Source organism: Lemur catta, chromosome 10 (assembly GCF_020740605.2).
Source record: "Lemur catta isolate mLemCat1 chromosome 10, mLemCat1.pri, whole genome shotgun sequence".
In the NCBI taxonomy this organism is placed as follows: domain Eukaryota; kingdom Metazoa; phylum Chordata; class Mammalia; order Primates; family Lemuridae; genus Lemur; species Lemur catta.
In genome coordinates, this window is record NC_059137.1 from 39,113,990 (window position 1) to 39,133,795 (window position 19,806).

Sequence of the window (19,806 nt, forward strand, 5' to 3'; positions counted from 1 at the left end):
TCAAGTCTCCTACTTCCATATTGATCATATACATGGCTCTGTGCATTACTGCAAGTGGGATATTGAAATTTACAATAAGTATTGTTGAATTGTCTTTCTGCTTTTGCTTCAAGTATTTTGGGACTTTATTGTTAGTGACATATGTTTGTAGTTATGTTTTTATAACATAACTCTTTTATTTAATCTTTTACCATTATGAAATGTCCTTCATTTTCTCTAGTAACAATTTTGTCTTCAAGCCTATATTGTCTGATATTAGTATAGTGACTCTAGCTCTCTTTTGGTAATGGTTTACACATTATATCTTTTTCCAACATTTTATTTCAACCTATTCATTTCTTTGACTCTGAAGTGTGTCTGATGGCCTATAGTTAGATCATACTTTTAATCCATTCTGCAAATCTCTTGTTTGATATGGCTTAATTTATTTACATTTAATGTAATTGCTCATAAGTTAGAGTATTTATATCTGTCACTGGTATTTATTGTTAATGATATTTCTGTATGTATTATATTTTTAAATTTTGTTTATATATTTCTCCATTACTATCCTCTTTTTTGTTAAATAAATGTTTTATATCATAACATTGTAATTCCTTTCATTATTTTTGTGATATTAAGTTGTTTGCCTATTGCCTATCACTGATGCTCTTTGTTCAAAAATATTTGAACTACTGTTTAAGATCCTGTTATTTCAGTATGAATGTCTCCTTTCAGTATTTCTTAAAGTGAAGCTCTGCTAGTAAAGAATTTTTTTAGCTTTTGTTTACCTGGGAATGTGTAAATATCTCCTCCACTCTTGAGGGATCATTTTGCTGGATATAAAATTCCTTACTTTCAGTACTTTGAATGTTATACCGCTGCCTGTCGATCTCTATGGTTTCTTATTAGAAGTCAGCTGTTAAACTTATTGAGTCTGTCTTGCACATGATGAGTTGATTTTCTGTTGTATTTTTCATGATTATGTTTGTGTTTTATTTTTAACAGTTTACTACAAAGCACTTAGATATGGTTTTCTTTGAATATTTGAAACTTCCAATATTAGTGATACCTACTTCCAACATATAAAAGGGGAGAAGTTAAAGAATTTTAATAGCAAAATCCTTTAGAAAAATGTATTCAGCTAGTAAGAATCCCTGGAACTCTATTCAAGCTGTGTCCAACCTGGGCCATATTTCCTCTTATTTGATTCTGTCATCTGTGTTATTACCCTGTGCAGCCACATTCTTTACCATTCACTTAACTTGAACCCCATACTCTATTTTCCTTCTAAGAAACAATAATAGCATTAATTTAACTATTTAGTATGATTAATCCATTTTACCCTTTTCTGAAAATAACTGGGAATATACTATACCTAAATATCCTGGAAAGAATTATTCCTAGAATAATGGAGTATTTCCTTTGACAAAAATTTTATAAAGTCTTAGAAAGGGATCTTGTACCATTCTCATTTATTAAGAAAAATATTCATAATATGACCTAAGGATTCTGGCCCTAGATCATGAGACTAAATATGGTCATGTCTTCATACTATTCCAAATCACCATCCAAAGTACAATTAAACAACAAAAGTGCAGAATTCCTTTCTATTACTTTAAAAAGAAGTCATATGACAAAATTATTTTACTGTAATTTTGTTGATAACATATAACTATTTTAAAAAATGTAATGTAGGGGTAGCTCCCAATCCCCCCAAAAGTAATTTTGCTTTATATGTAATTGGTGGCATTTCCTGATATTGCTAACAGGAATAGAAATGGAAAGAGTTTATACCAAATTCAAAATACTTATTTTCTGATAACTTGAGATTTCTGAGTTGAGAGATATGAACAGTGGACATATTGAAGTAAATAAAATTTGTCATATTTAAAAGGGAGCTATAAAAAACAAAAGGAAAATTATCCATGAAGTATACAATATTAAATAGCAAAACATTTACAACACATTGGGTATGTTTCCAGTTTTGGAAAAAGGAAAAAATCTACTTCTAAAAACACATGAAGTGTGCGTGTGTGTGTGTGTGTGTGTGTGTGTGTATGTGTGTATGTGTATGTGTAGTTAGTGTGTGTATATATACATGTAGCCATATGTGTACATATATGTGTGTGGACCATATATATGCAAATCTAACAAATTTATTTCCTCATAAATTTTTTAAATTTACTTCATTTTTTAAAAAATACTTTCCATTTTTTATTAGAAAGGAAAAATACATGCAATAAACTTGTTCCTTTCACCAGGACATATCAACAAAGTGTATGCTGTGGTATTTACTTGAAAATCTAGTCAGTAGGTGAATGACTAGATTTTCTAGGGAGAAATATCATTATTAAAATGAAATATTAAGTATTATGGGTACTTATATATTATAGGTAGCAATGTAAATATGTTTAGGCCTCTGGAAAAACAATTTAACATTAGGTTTTAAGTACTTAAAATTGTTTAGGTATTTCACTTTCTTTTAAGGAAAATACATAGTTCCCAAAAGGATGTAACTCACTGACAGGGATGCTAGGTTTCAAATAAAGGGTGGACTAGATACAGAGTCAAATATTCACTGCAGTGTTATTTATTGTAGTGAAACACTGTAAATAATTTTAATTTCTTGCACTAGGCAGATGGTTAAATGAATTGTAGTTAAGTCCCCACAATGTCTTTTAAACCAGCATTTATTGACATGGTAATGTGATCATGATAAAACAATTTTGTTTTTTAACAGACTTGTAAATGATATATTATCTTGCAAATATTAACTTGAAAATGTTATCTTCTTCATAAATAGATACTCATTTGTAGAAAATATGTGAAGAAAATCTAATAAATTGTTATTAGATCTTATCCCTGGTTGGTGATGAGATTATATATGTTTTTTAATGTCATTTGAAAATAGACCTATGGTCTCTAAACTACTGAAAGTGATATGTTCTTCCTTCATAATTGCAAAAAAAAATCAGAAAAGAAAGCTTTCTGGAAAGGAAATTTATGACATGTTTCCTATAGGATTTATTTTTTATTTTTAAAGAATAATGGGCTTCTAGGTGTTTATTGGCTTTGAGTTTCCTCCTTTTCATGAAGTTCTTAAAGATAAAATAATATTTATGAAGATGATAAATGCTAAGAATGATAATATTTATGTAGAAAAATAATTTTTCTTTATTATTTAGCAGAGAGGAGCTTTTCTCATCATCCATAGGTGAGAAAGACACTAAATCTCAAATATTTTACAACTATCAGGTCAATGCAGCACATTTTTCTATCAAAGAATGCAGCAAAATGTGAGACTGTATAATCCCTGCAAATGCTTCTATAGAAAAATGCCAATAGCTTCTACCCATAAAATGAGAGAGAACAATGCATTGTCATGGATGATGAGAAGAGGAAGGCACTATGTCAATAGGATGACATTTTTAGAATTCCAACTGCATGAAAAAAGATGCAAAAATAGATTTTGGGGGGGGTGGAATTCATAGGAATTTATATTCTTGGACATCACTTGTATGTTATTATTTTTATTATAATATGTTAATGTGTTTACACTTATTCATATAATCAGAAAACATTTCATAGTTCTAATTAACAATTACCTTATGTCAGGGACTATTCTAAACCTTGGGAATACAAATTTAGTAAGGCACCTGTTGGGTTGGTTCCAGAGAAACTCACAGTCAAGGAGTACTTAGTATACCAATGTCCAAAAAGGATTAGAAGCAATTATGAAAAAATAATAAAAAAATAAAAATAAAAAGGAACTCAAAGCAATTCTAATGCCTGGGACTGTCTTTGTTACTAGAAAGCAATCAAATTTAGGCATCATAAATAAACCTGTTCCCCTGAATCAGATCCTATTGTTTCTCCTTGTATCTAAAATCTTAACATAAGCAAATTAGTTGGAACAAAACAATAAGCAAGATAAACTTAATTTGGTGGCTGGCATATGAAGCAGGTAGTTCCCACTTCTTCATGCATCTCATAAATGTCCACCAGCTCAATTACGAAAGCTAGAAAGAAGAGTGAGTGGGCTTTATGGGAGTCTTGTCTACTCAACAGTATGCCCATTTGAGACTTGCAACAAGGGAGAATAGTGGAATCTTTCATTTAATAGTAATTATTATAATTATTAAAAAATATAGGCCGGGCGCAGTGGCTCAAGCCTGTGGTCCTAGCCCTCTGGGAGGCCGAGGCGGGTGGATCGCTCGAGGTCAGGAGTTCGAGACCAGCCTGAGCGAGACCCTGTCTCTACTAAAAATAGAAATAAATTATCTGGACAACTAAAAATATATATAGAAAAAATTAGCCAGGCATGGTGGTGCATGCCTGTAGTCCCAGCTACTCGGGAGGCTGAGGCAGTAGGATCGCTTGAGCCCAGGAGTCTGAGGTTGCTGTGAGCTAGGCTGATGCCACGGCACTCACTTTGAGACTCTGTCTCAAAAAAAAAAAAAAAAAAAATTATCAATTATTTTACCAATTTACAGAGAAATGAATATAAATTATCAATAAATATATGAAAAGTCTCTCTACTTCATAAATATAAGAATAAAAGAAAATAAGATTATCATATTAATAATCATTTAAAACACTGCAATATCCAGTGGAGGTGTGGTGGGAGAAAAGCTTACTTTCATATGCTGTTAGTGGGTTTGCAAATTGGTATAACTTTTTTTTTTTTTTGCAGAGCAATTTAACCGTGATTATCAACAGGTTAAGGTGCAACTTCTACTCATCCTACCACTATCATCTCTTCATGAAAGGCTTTGTTTTCTACGTGTTCCATCTCTGGTCAATTTTATCATTGTTGTCTGCCCTACTTACTTCTTCCAGGGGCTTTGTCCAGTGGCCAAAGTATTGACAGATTCCATACTCATTGTTATGGGAGAAAGTAAATTCAATTCCTTTTGCTGTGGCAATCTCTTTCCTTACAATTGAATATTCTTGGTTCTGAGTCTTTTGCCGGTAGCCAGGATGTCTCTTACGATTACCTCTTTTATATACCACTGATTCACTTTGATTCTGTTTCCTAAGCACATACCACAATGTATTCTTTTCTGTTGCTCTTCACAGTGGTTACATCTGTTTGCAGTGTGAGAAAGAGTCTTTTCTTCTCTGCAGCCCCAGACCATTTCAAAGCTACAAAAATGAAAAGGAGCTGGCATGTCCATATATACTCCCAGATTTAGACTAAAGATTTTTGCCTGTTACCAGGTCTCTCTAAAATCGACATCTGACTCCCCATTCAGATGTAAGGAATATCTTACAGAGATCTGGACACTAATGGATAGACTCAGTAGTCTGTTCTATGTCTTTGCTGTGCTATTTCTTAGGATGCTTCTGTGCTTGTGACCGGCTGCTGAAAGAAATAAATTTAGCACTTTGGGGAAAGAAAATCCTAGAGACCCCTGAGATCAGAAATAACTCAAGATGTAAGAGGAAGAATCCAGTTTGGCACATCTGCTGAGGGAGGTCCCAAAGCATCACTGGATGAGACTGTGTTATGATCTGAGTCCATGTGTAGAGTAATGTGCATACAGGGGAACACAGTGATGGAGGAAGCAAAATTAGTACATTTCTCTGAATGCATTTCAGGCACTGGTCTTGTGAGGTGTGAGGATGCTAGGCCTCAGGGCACATGACAAAAATGAATCTAACCAGTGGAAAGGCAAGTGTAACTTTGACAATGCCTGAGTTGTTTCAAAAATAAAAACTTTACTCATTATTATGGTGATGTTTGTTTTCAAACTTGTTATCCTAAAAAAGAGACCAATAACATAAATTATCAAAGGCAGTGAGCTGTTTTTCAGCCTCTCTCAATTCAATGATAGAGATTATTTCTAAGTAAAAGGACTATTATGTTACCAAGGAAGCCAGCAGTCCCACTGTGTTCTGGTAGGTTACACCAAAGACAGGCCCTGATTTGAGAATATTTTTTCTTAAAAGGCCCACTGTCATAGCAGAGGATGTCTCCCATAACAAGGAGAAATAGGAGCTGAAGTCTTTATCATGTGGCATATGTTATGAGACTAGGCAAATTTAAGCTCTCATGCCTACACAGACATTGGTATGATAGTTTTAAGCAGATATCTGAAGTACTGTTATGTGGAAGACAGAACACATGCATACACATCACATTGACACGTAAGATATAAACATGGGGAAATATATATGGTTTGCAAATGTTATGTGTAACATAAGTGTAATGACAAAGCACATCCAGGATCCATGTTTATCATTTGGTACTAATTTGCTCACTTGCTGCAAGGGAGGCTGGAAAAGGAGATTTGGGTGAAGGGAACTAGGATTGCCATGACAGTTTAGACCAATCTCAACTCATCCAAGGTTGGCATTTTGCTGCTAAAAAAAAAAAAAAAAAAGACTATGCTGTGAGAGGCAGGGAGAAGAAGGCAATAGCTGAGGGTTGCCAGCAGTGAGGGCTGCTCTGTATTGTTTTTGTCTGATTTCCCACCTGTCTCCTGATGCCTTGTGAGATCCTCACAGGAAAGATTTTGTCTTAGTAAAATTTTGGTTACCTGAGCCCAATGTCAAATTAATAATTACTGTTAAATGAGTGAATAAATGAATGGCAATATATTAATGTCAGGGTTCTTTCCTAAACCTCTGAATCACTTCTAGGAAAAGTTTGCAAACTGCCTGACTAGAAAGAAGGCTATGCCACATACTGTACCCCTGGAATGCGTTTCCTCATCAGGATCTCATCACCACCCACTCTCTCAAAAGGTGCTGTTTACACCATCCAGACTCTGCTCAGGCACCACCTCCTTGTTCAGCTGCACTGGACAGCCCAGACGGAATCTATGCTCTTTCCATCTGCGTCACTCTGTCACTTGCCCTATGTGTGCTTTGCTGTGTTGCAGGCTTATCCTCTGTCAAACTCTAAGCAGTTTGAAGGAAGGGTTAGATGCATGCCTACCATTTAGCATAGTGCTTGCCACAAAGTACATGTTCAACAATATTTTTAAACTACATGCTGAGTTTGCTGTGTGGTTCCAGGTTGGATACTCTAAAGGATACATATAAGCACTAGGAAAGAAAGGTTCAAGAGAGTTGCAGTTCCCTCAAGAAGACATGAGTAGCATAAGATTCATTACTTTTTTCCAAATGCATATGTTTGTGATGATAGATGTATATTTTTTCCTACATTTAGCCCTGGTCTTCATCAACCTTTTTTGTTTCTAGAAACAATTTTAAAATTTATATTGCTAAAGTTGCCACCTTTAATTTGAGTCAAATTTATGAAAAGCTTAATTATCTTTATTTTGACTTTTCATGTTTATTTAAACTTAAGAAGAGATTTTCCATTCTCTCATATTATCAAAGGCTAAACAACAATTTTTCTAAAGTGGAGTGCCTCAGGGCCAGTTGTTACAGCAATTATCAATTATATTTGGCTTCATTTAATTGTTTGCAAAATTAGCTTTTTAAAGTACCATTTAATTCTCATTTCAGTCTCACTTCTCTTGAAGGTAATTAATGAACTAACTATAATTAAATATGAATGATAAAGCACAAGGAACTTTTAAATTAAATCATCATTGAACTTTTGGTATATTGTCTACCAGCTGGTTCTCAGGCACTGCAGGGCATTGAATACATTAGAGAGTTCGGTGCACTCCTACTTAAGCCTCCCCCACCTCATTTTTTTGCAGTTATGTATGTATCTAAATTATTAATGTAATCAAAATGTCCCATCTGAGTTATTTCTCAATTATCATTATTATAATTATCATTTTGATAGCTTATGGGCTATCAAAAATATATTTTAAAGTATTCTAGGAGCTTCAGAAAATATGTGTCAACATTGATCAGCTTAATCCCTGTGAAGTAAATATCCTATGACCCTGAAACTTCACCCTTGGTGAGAAGAATGTGTCTTGAGGCTGTCAGTATCCATTTCATACTCCAGGTAGCAACCAAACCTACAACCCACACCTCATATATCACACTCAGATACAATTACTTTATGATAAACAGGGGCATACAAGATGGCTGACTGAGACACCAGCTGCCAGATCATCTCAGAAAGAACGAAAAGTTTTAGATGAAAATTAAAAACAAACAAACAAATACAGATTGGGTGTAATTCAAAGGCAAAAGTGCCAGAAACTACCAGAGATTCCATGGGAAGAAGTTGCAGAGCAGAATAAGAAGGAGCAAGATATCAACAGAGATCAATTCCTGAGAGGCTTGGAGTCCAGCAAAAAGGGTAAGTGGGGGGGGGGTTGTTTTTCCTCCCTCTCATCTCTGGCAGTCAGCAGGTTCCTGAGCTGCTGGAGAGTCCCAAAGCATAAAAATCTCTGCACGTACACTTGAAAATGTGGAGGAAATGGACAAATTCTTAGAAGCACATAGCTTTCCTAGGCTCACAGAGGAAGAAATAGCATTCCTGAACAGACCAATATCAAGTACCGAAATTGAAGCAGCAGTAAAAAACCTTCCTTAAAAAAAGAAAAAAAAAAAAAATCTCAGACCAGATGGTTTCACACCTGAAATTTACCAGACCTACAAAGAAGAACTGGTGCCTATACTGTGGAAACTACTGCACAACATCAAGAAGGAGGGAATCCTCCCCAACACATTTTATGAAGCCAACATCACCCTGATACCAAAACCAGGAAAGGACACAACAAAAAAAGAAAACTACAGACCAATATTCCCTATGAATATAGATGCAAAAATTCTCAACAAAATCCTAGCATACCAAATTCAGGTGCTTATCAAAAAAAATAATCCATCACAACCAAGTGGACTTTATCCCAGAGATGCAGGGATGGTTCAACATATAGAAATCTATATATGTAATTCACCACATAAATAGAAGTAAAAGCAAAGACCATATGATCCTCTCAACAGACACAGAAAAAGCATTTGATAAAATTCAGCACCCTTTTATCATAAGAATCCTTACCAAAATAGACATAGACGAGACTTAACTAAAAATGACAAAAGCCATATATGACAAACCCACAGCCAATATCATACTGAACAGGGAAACATTGAAAGCATTCCCACTTAGAACTGGAACCAGACAAGGTTGCCCTTTATCACCACTTCTATTCAATTGAGTGCTGGAATTCCTAGCCAGAGCAATCAGACAAGGTAAGGAAATCAAGCATATGCAAATGGGGTCAAGCTATCGTTCTTTGCTGACAATATGATCTTTAGAAAACTCCAAAGATTCTGCTATGAGACTAGTGGAATTGATAAACAAATTCATCAAAAGTCTCAGGTTACAAAATCAATGTACACAAATAAGTAGCATTCCTATACACCCAATTACAGTCAAGCTGAGACTCAAATCAAAGACTCAATATCATTCACAATAGCTATAAAGAAATTAAAATACCTAGGAATATACTGACCCAAGGGGATGAAATATCTCTACAAGAGAACTATAAAACACTGAGGAAAGAAACTGCAGATGAACAAACAAATGGAAAAACATATGCTCAAGGATCAGTAGAATCAACATTGTTATAATCTCCATACTACCCAAAGCGATTTACAGATTCAATGCAATCCTCATCAAAATACCAATGTTATATTTCACAGATCTAAAAAAACAAAAACAAACAAAAAAAACAATTCTGCACTCAGTTTGGAACCAGAAAAGAGTCTGAATAACCAAAGCAACCTTAAGTAAAAAGAGCAAATCTGGAGGCATCACATCATCAGAGTTCACACTATACCACAAGACTATAGTAACCAAAAGAGAATGATATTGGCACAAAAATAGAGACATACCCCAGTGGAACAGAGTAGAGAACACAGATATAAAGCCATCCACATACAGCCAACTGTTATTTAACAAAGCAGAGGATAATATACTTTGGAGAAACAAAGCCCTGTTCAATAAATGATGCTGGTAAAATTGCATAGCCACATGTAGAAAATTGAATCAGGATCCATATCTCTCACCACTTACAAAAATTAATTCAAGATGGAAAAAGACTTAAATATAAGTCATGGAACCATAAGAATGCTAGAAGAAAATGTCAGAAAAACTCTTCTAGATATTGGCCTAGGCAAAGAACTTATGAAAACACCAATGGTAATCACAGCAACAACATCTATAAATAAATGGGACTTGATTAAATTAAAAAGCTTCTGCACAGTTGAGGAAATAATCAACAGAGCAAGAGACAACCTACAGAATGGGAGAAAATATTCACAAGCTATACATCTGATAAAGGGCTAATAACCAGAATCTACAAAGAACTCAAGCAAATCTGCAAGAAGAAAACAAATGTCCCCGTTAAAAAGTGGGCAAAAGACAAGAACAGGAGCTTTTTGGAAGAAAATAGACAAATTGCTCACAAACATATGAAAAAATGCTCAATATCAATAATCATCAGGGAAATGCAAATTAAAACCACAATGAAATATCACCTTACCCCAGTTAGAATGGAGACTAGAATACAGGGCTAAGACCAGGTGCAAGGTCTTGCAAAGTGAGTGAAGGTGTTAAAATAAACAACCCACAGGTAGAGCTAATTAGGCTACTAGGCTAGGAGACAGATATTGGGGCTTGCAGAGTAGTTGCAGGTGTTAAAATCTAACTAAGAGGGGCTGATAATCGCAGACAAGAGCTGGCTTTAATTGGCTTGTCAGCTATCCAGGTCACCTTACATGAACTTTGGCTAATTACAATATCATTTGTACTGTAGTTTTAAAGTTTCTCTGCCCTTGAAATTGACATTATAGTTCTGAAATAACTATATAAAATATGAAAATATGAAGTATTCCAATTCTGGGAATTACTACTCAAATTCTTAGTAAAAACCAACCACTTAGCGATGGATATTCCTCCTCTCAATGAGCAAGACTTCAAAATACTAAAAAAACACATCCTCTGGGTGCAGGTGCTCTTTTCAAGCCTGAGTGCTCCCTCTCTCTTGAGAGAGTATACTTTCACATTTGCTTTCAATAAAAGCTGCTTGCTTTGGTTTATGTGTTGCATCCTGAAATTTTTTCTTCCCACAGTCACCAAGAACCTGAAAGAATCTCCACTCAGGATGGTAGCACCTTGTCCCATGACCTTCTCAATCCTCAAACCAGTGATGGGGAATCTTCCTGTATTCATCTTCACAGACTGCCATAAAAAAATACTACAGATTGGGTGGGTGGCTTAAATGACAGAAATTTATTTTCTCACAATTCTGGAGATTGTAAGTCCATGATCAAGGTGCTGAAAGGTTGGCTTCTGCTGAGGCCCCTCTTCCTGACTTGTAGATGCCCACCTTTTTGCCATGTCCTCACATGGCCTTTTCCTGTGTATGCTCGAAAAGAGAGGGGTGACTCTTGCTCTTCTTATAAAGACACTAGTTCTATTAGATTAAGGTCCCACCATTATGACTCCATTTCACCTTTATTATTTCCTTATAGGCCTATCTTCAAATACAGTCATATTAGGGGTTAGAGTTTCAACATATGAATTTCAGGGAGATGCAATTCAGTCTATACCAATTCCCCATATCAAGTTCCCCTCATACTTCAAAATTCTCACACCAGGAAGGGACAAACCTTTTTTAAGGGCTCATCTGATTAGGTCAGACCCACTGAGGATAATCTCCCTATCTTAATGTCAACTGATTGAGACCTTAATTACATTTGGAAAACCCCTTCACAGCAACACATAGACTAGTGTTTGACTGAAGCTTAAAGCTTAAAGCTAGGAGTGACACTGGTGATTCAATGTCAGCTCTGCCACTAACTGACTATGCAAGTCCTGTTACCTCTCTTCCATTTGGTTTGCCTGTCTGGAAGATGAGTCTAACAACTCCTGTTGTTCTGATTTTCTGACTTGATATATTACTTTTTAAGGAATCACCTTTAATGCTGCTTGTCAGTTTTCCTTTCTTCAGCACTTTATCTACACTGAACTTTATCATTATGCACTGACAGCAGTAGCAATTTCCTCAAAGTTTATCAAAAAATGACTACACAAAGGTAGAAAACAATCTCCCCTTTTAAAAAGCTTCATTGTGGTGAGAATCTCCAGGGTACATTTAGATAGCCTCATGACTTGTAATGTGCCCCTGTAGCTTCTTTAGATGGTAGTAGCTCATGTCCATGAGGCTATATTTCAACGCTGGATAACAGGGATTTGGTGAGATGTTAGTATTTTTCTGTGTTGCCCTTGTCATTTCATAGGCTTCTTCAAAAGTGTAGAACAAAAGTGTGGCAGTACAGATTCCTATACTGTGAATGTCTGACCACTTGCCTTCACATTGAATGACTACTACATACCTCTTGAGTGATCAGGATGCCTAGTTTCCCATTCTAATTTCTCAACACCACCTCTCTTAATGGCTGTCACCCCCCTGCAGTGCTTACCAATACCTTGTCAACAGCCTCTTTTGAATTGACACAAGGCACTGCCAGTTGTTCTGTCTGCCCAAAGCGAAAGAAAAGAAAGTCCACTTCCATCTTCATTTCTTATCAGCTGGTAGTGATTCCCAGTAAAATAAAACTCCTCAACTTTTCAAACAAATAAAGCTTATATTGTCCATTATATATGCCATTATCCAGTTACACATTTCCATAGGTTCCTCTAAAAACATAGGGCCTTTATAAACTATTTCAATAGGCCATAAGCACTTATCTATGACAGTAGATAATTATTTTTTGAACCAATGCAGAGAAAAACGTTCATGATGCTTAACTGGATCTATTCTTTGAGGTGAGTAATTGGCACTTGATTATTGTAGCTTACAATCATAATTTCCATCTTAGCCATTTGCATTATAGTCACAATTTCATCTACCCAATGCAGCACATGGCAATAATAATGATATATGCTAACTTCTAACTTGCATTTACTAGGTAATGAACTAAGCACTTTGCATGTATAATCTCATTTACTTCTGATAAAAGCACAATTAAGTAGGTATTTTTATTATCCTATCTTACAGTTGAGGAAACTGAGCACAGAGAACCTAAGTAACCGTGTCCAGCTTACAGCAATAATAAGTGGCAAATACACCAGTATATGAACCCATTCTTTCTGAAACCAGAGATAGTTCTCTGTTGGAACACATTATGAAATATACTACTGTTAATAGATTTTGTTATGTTTGACTAGAAACATAATGTGGTAGAGTAGACAGAGTAACTGCTTAGGATCTACACAGAATGGAATTCAAATTCCATTTCAGTTACTTACTTCAGTTGTGTATCCTTGTTCAGAGTACTTATTCTTTAACCCTCACTTTCCTTATGTTTCAGTGAAAAAATAAAGCATTCCACAATAGGTACCTTCTTTTTATTTCACATGACATAGGTAATCATTAAGAGCTGATATCTGGATCTCTGTATTGAGATGGATGCTATTGCCATTTTAGTAGGAAACTATTTTGACAGATGATGTTTAGTGATGTTCACAATGGATACTGAATTGGATGCTATGTATTTGATATCCTCAGGCTAGTACATAATGAAACCTGAGATATAATAGATGAGGGTTGTTTTCTCCTATCATCAGGTTTTCTAATTCCATGAGTATATTTAAAATGCAATTAGGGACTTAAGCTTCTTCTATTTGTCAATCATTGAGTTAGCTGCTATAAGAACTAAGATAATGTATGATCATTGTATTCTTAGAGTTCATGTTTAAGTCTAATTGTGGGATGGAAGAAGAGAAAAGAAAAGGAAGGTAATGACTGACTTTGGTTGGGGAATAGTATCCTAAAAATGCAAAATTTCCTATTGTGTTATTTTATATCAGAGTGAACATTTGTGCCATATGTCCAGGACTTTCATGGAAATTAATAGATAAAGTGTCAGTAGCCCCACAGCATAATCTTATGCCTAAAAATTAATTTGTTCTTCCCCCAATATTCTCAGCACATGGAAACTTTAATATTCTCCCTTTCACCTAGTTTATTTCCCCAGCTGCCTGTCTTATTCCAAAGTATTGGCCCAGTATACTTGAACTGAAATTGTCCTAGAGAGAGATTTAGACAAAAAAAGAAATGAAAAGTTGCTGAATACACATTTGTAGGGGATTTCATTTGTCTTCAGGTCCAGACTGGGCCCTGCAGCTCCATATAGCTGGATATCTTCTTTGTGCTCTGGTCAGCCTGTGTGCAGCTGTAAGTCCTGGGAACACAGCTGACCACAATGGGCTTAGATGGAGCTGTATTTCCAAGCTCCCACCAGAGGCACCCTCACATATTTAAAATTTCTACTCAGTGCACTAAAGAGTCTCCCCACTCTGGTGTGATTGAAAACCAGCTCAGCTGCCTTTTCTCAGATGTGACTTTTCCAGGTGATATTATGTTTTTTTGTTTATAGGATAAATTGAGGAGGTCACATGCTAGACCTCAAACATGTTAGGAGAGCAGGGTAGTGTCTATTCTTCTGATTTGTGTTTTCTGTCCAAAGACTATTTGGGCCACATGATAGCCTTGAACATGAACAGTGGCTTAACCTGGCCAGAGGTACATATGTAGATAAGTTATCATTCACCAGCTCTGGGAGGGTCAGACAACTAGCCCCTATTAGAACTTTTAGTGTTAGCTCCTCACCTAGGAGCTTGTTGAAATAAGTTGGCTCTGAAAGAAGGCAATGCATGAGTTTAAATGTGTATTTGTGAATGTTTCATGCTTTCTTTACCTCGCACATTTAACTTTGTGTTTGGGTATCTTGCTTCTCTTAAATTCAGCGAATTTTATTATACTTAAATGTTTAATTGGAGGATAATGATTATGACCCTGACTTTAATCTACACTAATTATGAAAACAGAGATAGATGCTAAGTCCTTTACAGCATTTCTAATTTTGTGAATGACTACATTCATATTTTAAAAGAATGTATTCTATTAATGCATTTACCTTTTTTCAGAAGCATATTGGATGTCTTTTAAAGATTCTGTGTTTTCATTATTGTGCCTAAATAATGTCACATGTTTCTTCAATGTCTTGAAGAATAAGGTTGTTGACAGAATTCACTTTCATGTGATTACAGGAACAAGGTCCAGTTTCGTTGCTAATTTTTCCCAGCTTCTTGGGTCTGGTCACATTTCTTAGCTCATGGCCCCCTTTAAAGTTAACAAATCAGGTTGGGACTTTCTCATATGCTGAATCTCTCTGCCTTTCCCTTATACCTCATCTCTTCTAATCCTTCCTATTATGCTGTACTTCTCTGACTGTCTCTTCAGCCTTCCTCTTCTGTTTCTAAGAGCTCCTGTGATTATATCAACCCAACATAAAATCCAGGATAACTTTGCTATTTAAAGGTCAGCTAATTCATAATCTTAATGTCATCTGCAAAGTCCCTTCACACCAGTACCTAGCTTAGTGCTTGGTAGAATAACCACAGGATCAAATCTTGGGAGAATATCAGTATTAAGCCCACCATACTGCCTATATTCTCCATGACATTTTTGAAGTTTTGTTTTGAAACAATGGTTTGACCCATAGCATACCAAAATGCATGTAATAATGACAAATGATTTTCAGTATTTCTTTATTGTTATTTTTCAATAAACAGCAAACCTTAGAGGCACTTTTATGTTTATGTATAAGTACACCAATAAATGGAATAGTAAAAATAAACTCATTCTTCTATTTGACATAGTTCTCAAAAATAATAGTGAGTAACAAATGACAGTGAGTTAGCTTTCAAAAAACTACAAGGTAATAAATGTGTAATAGGAAAACAATTTGCTGTAAAGTAATGTCTAACTCAGCCTGGGTTTTGTTGTTCCCAAAGGTTTAAAGAGGGATTTTCTTTGAATTGGACTGAAGAATATTTGGAAAATGAAAGAAATGTGTTCTCATATCTCATTAGATAAGATGCTTGGCACATTCTCACAGATATTCCTGATTTGAAATATTTTGTGTGATAACTATTTCTTCAGAGAGTCAGAAGTTAGAAGGATCATTGTCCCAATCCTTCTGAAAATGATCTCAAACTGTTCAAAATATAGTATGTTTTGTCATAAGAATAGTCAAGATTATATCTTTGGTGAGTTACATTTGATTTGTTTTTCCTCTAAACTTATTTTTGCAAGTAGGTAGAGGTAGTAGGAGTGGTAATGATGATAATTAAGGCAATGAGAATGAAGGGAAAAGAAGGAGGATATTCAGGGTCTTCATGTGTGTGTGTGTGTGTGTGTGTGTGTGTGTGTGTGTGTGTATATAGTGGAATATTAAAATATTAAAAACAAACTATTTTGGATAAACCACACAATTATGTGGCAAAAGTTATTAATTAGAATTGTATAGTTATTTATTTATAGTGGTTCAAACAAATGAGTGATTGAGTTTTTTACATGTATATATTAGTTTACACATAAAATATTCATACATATTTTGTGGGCTATAAAATAATGGTACTGGGTCTTGTGTCAAGAAATAAAAAACATGGTTGCTAAATTTAGTCTCCTTTAAAGTACATTCTTAGCTCCATATATATTGTTTCTTTCTCAAAAATTTATTAATAAAATTCCATAATAAAAATAGTTTTAATCTGTCCATAAAACTTATTACTCTTATTTAAGATTTCCAATATTGGCATAGGTATTGAGGAAAGACCCTTCAAGTTTACTGGTCTGTAGAAATAATTTAAAGAATTGACACTTAGACTATTTTTCTTAATTATACAGAAAATAACCTTTATATGTATATAAATGTGTGGCTGTGTTTGTGCATGTGGGGATGTGTCAGGGTAAACTTAATATTTGAAATCAACATTTATTCATATTCAACATATAAGTTATTGAGTGTCTAAAATGTGCTCAGCACATAGGTATAGAAGATATAATTTTGAAACAACGAGCCCTGATACCTAACCCTTAAGAATTAAAATTTGAGTAAAAAGATTGTTTAAAATCAAAGAACCTGGGTAGGGACAATGGTGAAAGTTTATAAAATGGGCATCAGATTTATCATCTGAAGTTTAGGAACTAAGTAAAAAATAGTGTAACATAACATTACATTGTTTTTGCCCTGTATTTTTATTATATTTGCTTTTTGTTTTTCCTTAAACATAAGAAAATATTTCAAAATTCTTTGCAGGTGCATGTTTATAGAGAGAGAACACACACACAATAAATCAGTTTGTAGGTGTCTTTCCATTATTTTAACCAAGACAATTATTTCAATTGACTTTTGAGCAAATGTGAAATAATCATGAAACCCAATAATGGCCATTACCCATTACTGAAAGTTTCATTTGGCATTTGTAGATAATAAGGGGAATACCAAAGCTACTGACTCATTACATTTAATTTAAATGTCTTTCCAATTCTGTGTTTTATATGCTTATCTGGTCTCTATTATGAATAGAACTTATAATGGAAATAATGTGAATTAGTACAGAGTCTGAGATTGAATTAGCATCACAGAATTTTCCATTGATGAGGTTTTTAAGGAACTAAGAACATGTGATACAAGCAGCTTAAGGAATATCATTGACAACTCCCACACTGAAATTCCCAGGATGGATTTGCTTTATTTTCACAAACCTTAATGTCATTAAGGTAAAACAGTCAATGTTTGGAGATGGTTAGCGGGGGTAGGGGGGCAGTTGAAAGATCAGAGTAACTATAAAAGAATGGCTGCTACTCTTTCCATTGAAATATCATCTGTATTATTTCACACAGAATTGCAAATTACAATTGTAACGCCAGAGTAGCAAACACCAATTGCCTATTGAAATCCTTTATCCTTTTCTTTGCATAAACAGCCTACATTTTGCAGCCTTCCTTGCTGTTAGATGGGGCCACATACCTAAATTCTCACTAATGAGTGTGAGTGCTAGTAAGATGAAACTATTCCCTGTCTAGAACATATACAAACTGTGACAAACTCTCCCTCACTGCTTTTTCTCCTCTGCCACGTGGATACAGATGGAGATGAGGCAAAGGAGATGGTGCAACCAGATATGGAAGGAAGCTGAATCCCAGGGTTACTTGAAGGAAGAAGTGCATGCATCCTACCAAATAAAATACCGACAAACTATCTCCTCCTCATTGGAGAGTACATTGGTGGTTAACAGAGGCCTGGAAGGGTAGGAAGTGAAGGGAATGAAGAGGATCCCATTAATGGGTACAAATATAAGGTTTGATAGAAGAAATAAGATAGATCAGTAAGGTGACTATAGTTAACATTAATCTATTACACATGTCAAAATATCTATAGGAGAATAGTTCAAATGTTTCAAGCATAAAGACAAATATTTATGGTGATAGATATCCCAAGTACATTGATTTGATATTTACAGATTATATATATGTATTAAACTATCACATGTACCCCCAAACTATTTCTACATTTTATGTATGAATAAAAAATTAAAAATTAAAAAAATGCACAAGATTGTTACATTAGCAAATATGTAATAATAACTTTTAGTTTTTACACCAGGCAAATTTTAGAATCTGTTTATTATCAGTAAAATATTGCCAAATAGATTACTCTCACTCAATCCAGAAAAACAAAATCTCTTTTTCAAGGTTAATATTTACTATTATTTGAATTACTCTCTGGAACTAAGAACTAACAATAACACAAGACCAATAATTTTTAAAAAGCAGCTATAAGTGGAGAGAAACTTTTTAAAATTTAATTAAGCCTAGTTTTACCTCTTTGTAACATTCACACTGGTTACGAGATAAGGAATAAATACAAGTTGCTCTGATGAATTCAAAAAGAAATTTTTTTCCTTATCTTTTCTGTCCGTTTTGAGGAAATCCTCTGTCAGCTGCTACAAGCACAGAGTGACCAAGGCAGGCATGGCCATACCCTCATGAGGTTTGTAGCCCTAGAGAAGATAGATATTAAAACAAAATAACTACCAATTGCTCCACTTGGCTGGTATGTAGAGAATGGGTATGTTTCTAAAACTATCTGCTTTCATCACTACGATAAAACCATAGATTACACAGACTAGAAAGCAATGAAATTATCTTCAATGCATATGAGAAGGAACCGAGGTCTAATGAAGGTACTAGTTACCCTATATTCACTCATATTGTTAATCTGTCACTGAAAAATATATTTTAACAGTGAAAGCACACTGTCCAAGTTACATTAATTTGAAAACTTGGACATCACTGAACTGAAGCATGTACTTTTTGCAAACTCTATTTTATAAATATCGAGGATTACTCAGCTCCTTAGTAATACTAAAATTTTATTAATAACTTGATTATCACATTCTTTGAATGTCAAAATGTCCAGGGTTTAGAATTGATTAAATATTCAGGAAATTGTATTTCCCCTTGTTAATTACTCATATTTTAGAGTCAGGCCATTATAGATCTGAGTTCCAGCTCTGGCACTAATTGATGTTGTTATTATATTTTGGTCAGTGTATATAATATCTGTATGACTTGTTTTGGTTTGTTATTAATCCATTGGGGTATAACTTACATTCACTAAGAATGATTCAGATTAAAATAACAGAACACCCTTTAAAATTCAGCTCAAAGGAAAGCAGGCTTATTTAGCTCACATAACAGGAAGGCTAAGGTGGCTGAGTGCTGGCATCCGATCAGCAGCATGCTGAGGTATGGCATGGCCAGCATTTCCATGATCATCTTCCCATCCTCATGCTTTGTACCTTACTGTCCCCAAATTCCTGCTGTGTCTCTTGACGTTGTGACTGCCTTCTGCAGAAAGGAGAGGTAAGAGTGGATGGCGCTTTATTTATCTTTTTATTTTTATTTTTTTAAGAAGGAATGCTCTATTCAGGGAATTCCACATGCCATAGTTTGGCCAGCAGTTTTTCACCTGGCTCCCTATAGCTCTAAGGATAATGTGAATTTTAAATGCTATCACCCAAAA

General features: G+C 34.8%; 1 long non-coding RNA gene across 1 annotated transcript in view; it reads left to right on the plus strand.

Moving 5' to 3' along the window:
* Positions 1-17,922, plus strand: part of LOC123646279 — a 240,871-nt gene extending 222,949 nt beyond the window's left edge. The window contains exon 3 of the long non-coding RNA XR_006737849.1: positions 17,868-17,922. This is a non-coding gene — a long non-coding RNA (uncharacterized LOC123646279). The remainder of the gene's footprint in view (positions 1-17,867) is intronic.
* The last annotated feature ends 1,884 nt before the right edge of the window (positions 17,923-19,806 follow it).